Raw genomic sequence first — 6083 nt, forward strand, 5'->3', positions numbered from 1 at the left:
CTTCCCCAGAGTCTGTTCGTCTGCCCCCTCAGGAGTCTGTGGATGTTTGTGTGTTTGTGTGTGTGTGTGTGTGCGTGTGTGTGTTGTGTCACTGTGAAAACACACAGCCCGTGTCCAGTCTTTCAGATCTGCCGGATTACCGTGGTAAATGCTATTGTCAGTCACTCCCTCTTTTCCTCCTCCTCCCTCCTTCTTATACCCAAACCCCCCCCCCCCCCCCAATCCCCAACCGCGAGGCCTTATGGGCTCTTTTGTGCCCCTCGTCATTCTCCAGACGGACTACCCCAGCACCCCCCCCCCCCCCGTACCCCTTTCACCTGGATGGGGAACAGTTGTTCGCCCCCATCCCCGTTCCCTGCGGGCCCAGTGTCCTGTCAGATTCCAACCGGCGGGGTGCCCCATTGTCCCCTTTGAGCGGGGTCACAATGGCCGCCGCGAATGCCAGCGTGTCCATAGCTGGGTTTGGACAATGGCCGGGGAGTGTGTAACGGATCGCGCAGGCTGCTTATTTGGCTTTCGGGGAGTCAATAAAAACGCTGGGAGTTTTTCTTTTTTTCTGTTTTTGAAAAGGTGACCTCTTGCGCCTCCCCAAAACCACCCCCGCCCCTCCCTTACACTTGTTTCTCCTCCTTCCTTTTGTCGCTGTTTACTCCTTCTCACTCAATCACAGATGCAGTTTGGTTACCGATTGACCAGGAGTCTTGAGACTGTCACATCTGTGTGTGTGTGTGTCTGTTTCTGTGTGTGTTTGTGTGGATTTTCTGCTCCTGGCTGGTCTATATTGACTAACTTATGATACTCCTCTCTGTTATTCTACATGGCAACCGAGGGACATAGGGAAGAATAAATCATTATGCAAATGCAAATATATAATCATCAGATTGGGAAACTTATTTTGTTATCATTTCTGATTTGAGCATCAAATTAAACATTGTGTAACTCAAATAATATTACACATTGTAGCCTTCTACTCTGGAGTCATGCATTCTTGCCCTTCTGCAGCACAGCCTGGGGAGCTCTGGAGTCTTGCTGGGGCCCTTTTGTGTTTCACAAAGGATTTTTTTCCTCGCAAAATGACATTATCCATGGAGGCGGGGTAATTAACTGACAGTGAATTCTCTCCATTCATCCATTTTCACCTGGCTTGCATGAAGACACCGCAGTTTTGTGCTGGAGGTATGGAGATGTGATTGTAATTGGATTTTAATATGAATTTGGCACAAAACTGGGCAGTGAACAGTGGCAAAGACATTTTGTAAACAGAACTGACCCAGACCATATGGACGCAGATGCAGAGGAGACCTTGAAGTGTTTGGCTCTCTAACTGTGTAAACAGTGTGAAGTGTTTGAGTGTTTGCTCTGTGCTTTAGGTGTAAGTCAGTCATACAGGACACTAGTGGAGAAACTCATTTGAATGGGATTAAAGTAAATCGTGGAGAGTGCCTTAATCTTATTGTGTGGATTAAAGAGGTATAATCTGATATAACGATGGTCCAGGGTTGGTTTCTAAAACCTGTCATACAGTCTGGTGAGTGTTGTTTGTGATGTAAAAGGACTTGCAGCTGAACAGCTTATCAACAACTTCTCAATAAAGAAGTAAAAGAGGATATGCTTAGCTATCCTCTTATTAGATTACAAAACAACCATTACGGTGGAAGTTAACTCCGTAGTTGAACAGCATCTCACAGTGTGCAGCAAAATGCTATTAATTTAAGAATGTTCTTTGTTGTTTTTTTATAGGTTGACAATATTAGTCGTTTTGGTGTTTAAATCTGTAAATCTGTATGCTGTGCTGATCCAAACTAGTCATAATTAATTAACTATGGCAAGAGAACAGAAGTATGTGTAAAACAAAAAGATGATCTAATACATTTAAATTCATTTTAAATAAATTCCAAATGTGCCAGTTAGTAGTCTTCCACCTGCAGTGGGTTTTTCCTCCCATACAAATAACTATAGGATGCCAGCTGTTGGCTTCAGTGTCTGAGTGAAGCGATTCTTCAGCTCTGATTCATGCTGTGGGGAGGTCATACTATGCTGGCTATTCATGTGGATCTCATCTTCTTTCAACGTGATCTTTAGTTCATGACTTTTAATGTACAATGCCACAAGAAGAACAGACTGAAGGGTTTAAAGAAAAGGAAATTAGCAACACCAAAACCGAGTCAATATAATAATTTTATTACCTAACAACTTGTTTTTTGGATTTCTCATTCCATCTGAATAATGACCATCTGAATGCTCTACTGCTCTATTCTTTAGGAGTCTTCCTCTTCTCAATATCACTTGGTTTACTACTATTTAAACGATTGTTTACAAACCAAATTCTGTAAAAGGTATTTAAAAAATACCTATATATATATATATATATATATATATATATATATATATATATATATATATATATTTATTTATTTTTATATATATATATATATATATATGCCCAGGACCAGGAGATGAATACCATAAGTAAGAGGAGGTGAACAACCAGGAGGAGGAAAATGTCAAGGACCAGGAGATTCCATGACGCCCAGCACAACATTGCCTGTGATGTGGATGAAATATCACACTCAGATCTAGAACACTAGCCTAAAATCTAGCCTATTGATTTCTAGCTAAAAGGAATATTTTTGTCATTTGTATTTAAATAATTATCACATTACCTGCATGTTTATGGTACTACATGTTTGACAAAACTGCTATGCCCTGCACACAGAGAAAACAAAATCTACAAGTGTTTTCATTTATTTCAGTGCTAGTTGGTGCTTTGCCTACTCAGTCGTATGATGGCTAAGTAAACTGTTTTGACATAAAAAAACACCCTTTTTTTAATTATGTTTTTGCATTTATAGACATTTATAATGCTTTGCTGGTTTGATCTAAGCAATTTTATTCCTAGCTGACTTGGAAATGATCATAGTCTGTGTCAACCGTGGACTGACCCCATCTCAAAGTCTATATACCTCTTCCATTGTTTGCAGAAGAAGCAGGCAGGCACTGTATGTGTGCTGTATTATAGAGGATGGTCATAGAGAACTCCTTACCGACTAATGGCAATACAAAAGGTGCTATTTCTCCCATGCAGCCCACATTTACAATGGTTCTTCCCCCCTTGTCTTCTCTTCTTCCTCCTCTTCCTCTCATTCTCACTCTATCCATGTTTGAGAGTTTCATACAAAAGTACTGGGCTTACCTGAGATTCTAGTGCTAATGTTCAGAATGGTGCTAAATGACAGGACATTTTGTATTTATGGATGTGTTTGGAGTTTGTAATAAATATGTGTTCTGTAATTAAATCTCATTGCAACTTTACTTCCACCATTCTATTTTAATTTACTAATCTATATTTTATGTAATCATCCTCATCTCTTAGTCATCTCTTTTGTTTTGTACACAATGGTGTATCGGCATTTGAACACTTTTTTGTGACATATTAAACAACAGCTGATCTTCATCCTGGCGCTACAGTTAGCTGATTGTTATCATCAGTCCCTATGTTAGTCAGTTCTTAATTCTCATTCTCAGTGTCTTTTTAATGGAGATGCTCCATTACATGAGCCAGCGTTAGCACAGCAGTGTCTGCCTGCAGGCCATGTAGTGCCTCTGGGCCTGAGGAGACTGGAGCCCGTTACTGAGGCTGCAGCTCCCTTTGTGGGAACACAAAAACAAAAGACTAAAAGAGAGGAAGACAAGCAGTGTGAAAAAAGAAAGAAAGAGGGGAGAAAAGAACAAAGACAAGAGAAAGAGAGAGGTCACTTCATTTGTGGTTTTAACAGACTTTCACCTCTTAGGAATTCAATACCCATTGTATTCTTTAATGTCACAGAGTAGGTCTCGCTTAACTGATTCGCTAATGATGAATCGTGTTTAAAGTGAAATGTTTGACAATATAGACACCAGTGACAGCCATTCTCCATAACAGACAGTGTCTGTCATCAGTTCCACTAACCCTCAGCTTTGAAGTATGTATAATATTTGAGGAATCCCATTTTTCACTGTATAGCAGCAAAGCAACCTAGTCATAAAGGCCAAACAGCAGGACTCCACATGACATCCTTCTCATAACCTCTGATTGTGTGTGTGTGTGTGTGTGTGATAAAGAAGGGATGGGAATAAAGAAGTTTCCAAGGAGGGGGGACAGGGGGTTCAGGGGTCATGAAACAAAGCCTGGGGATGCGGAGGTCGAGCCCTGAGATGGACGGCACATTGGCCCCCGGGTGCTGGTCTGGGTGACCATCAAAACCTGCATCTCGCAGGCGTCTGTGGACAACAGGTGATCATGCCAGGCCACAATGGGGTCTCCTCAGCCTTTACTTTGCCATTATCCCCAAATAGCAGGGCCCTGACACACATTAACGCGCACAGCTCGGGAGCTAAGGGGAGAGCTCAGATGGGGCTGATTACCAGCCGTTATAAATCTCCTAACACTCTTTAAACGCTCCTCTTGACCCACATATCACTGTGGCAACTAGCAGCTGCATGTTTGTTTGTCACATTTTGAAAATGTGGATACCTGAGGAATGTAGTTACTGTGAAAATGTAATTTGTTTAATAGTGGGAATTGAATTAAACCTGCTATTAATACTATTAAAATTACTGTGACACACCACATTTGGTTACACTGTCACTCTTCTATGTGGGTTGAGTTGGTAGCTACAAGAGATACAAACTTCACAAAGGTGAGAGGGGGCATTACCAGAATTGTGTGTGTGGGTTTGTGTGTGTGTGGAGGGGGCATTACCAGTGCACACTTGTATGTGTTTGTCCGCATCACAGATGGGGCTGAGTGTGTGGGTGTATGAAAGTGTTGACAAGCGTGTGTGCGTGTGTGTGTGCGAGAGTGTGTTCTGGGGGGTCTATGTTTCCTTTTCCCCAATATTAGCATGGATCAAAGCCTCTGCACAAACAGGAAGGCTCATAATCAAGCTCTTATTGTTTGGAGGCTTTTTATGGCTGGAATAATAAGACATGAAGGCCTTATGGGCTCCTCAGAAGGGTGTGTGTGTGTGTGTGTGTGTGTGTGTGTGTGTGTGTGTGTGTGTGTGTGTGTGTGAGAGAGAGAGAGTGTGCATGCACGCACACTTTACCTCTACCTCCGGTCTGCTCAGTGCTGTTTTATGGGTAATATATGGAACCTATTAACAGGAGCTCCTTCATTTGCCAGAGATGGAGGTGCTCTCTTTCCTCACTCTATTTTCTATGTTGCTGAGGTGGTGATGGTAGTAGCTGCTTAGCTAACCTCTAACACCACCTCAGAGCTCGACACCATCCAAACAGCATACACACACACATACACACACACCATCCCATCCTGAGAGTCAAGGCACGGAAAAGTGAGAGCATCTTGGCCCATTTGATACATCATTCCAGATTTGTTTCTGCACTGTAGCTGCAGTGTGCGAGAGCCGATCCTCGGTGGAGGATTGTGGGATTAATGAACCCCTCCGGGGCTTAAAGTCATAAATTCCTCTTCCACTCCCTCTCCTTTTCTCCCACACTCATTCTCTCCCCCTCTTTTGCCTTACCCTTTATTCCCTCCCTCTTTATCGTCACATTAGAGAAGGAGAAGGATTGAGTGAAAGATAGAGAGAGAGAGAGAGAGGGAGAGAGAGTCATGGCTGAACTGTCACTAAAAGATGGCTCTGCTTGTTGTGGCTTTTGTCTTGTTTCCCTCCTCCATTCTTTCCTGCTCTTCTTTCTTTTGTCTGGAGCCATCTCTCTCTTCCTGGACCAATGCAGCTTATTGGTGTATAACGAGACGCAACACTGACATTCTCACCAGCAGCCTCTGGCCGTGCTCTCGCACTGGACACTTGTAAGTGTGTCCCACAGAAGTAGACCTTCACTTGCTCTGAATGGATGCCCCATGCAGGGTTGGTAGGGACTTTACTCAAATATGTATCAAGTGAACAAAACCGTTTTCTTTTAAGTCTCCATATTTAGGACATGCCTGGGGCCCTTTTCTGCTCTCTCACAATCAGAATGGCGCCCCTCTAGAAATAAAATGACGATCCTTCATTTTAATCCTGTAATCACTGAAGAAATACAGCACTGGGAAAAAGTGAAAATAAGCAGTATTAAAG

This window comes from Alosa sapidissima, chromosome 23 (genome assembly GCF_018492685.1).
Source record: "Alosa sapidissima isolate fAloSap1 chromosome 23, fAloSap1.pri, whole genome shotgun sequence".
Lineage (NCBI taxonomy): Eukaryota > Metazoa > Chordata > Actinopteri > Clupeiformes > Clupeidae > Alosa > Alosa sapidissima.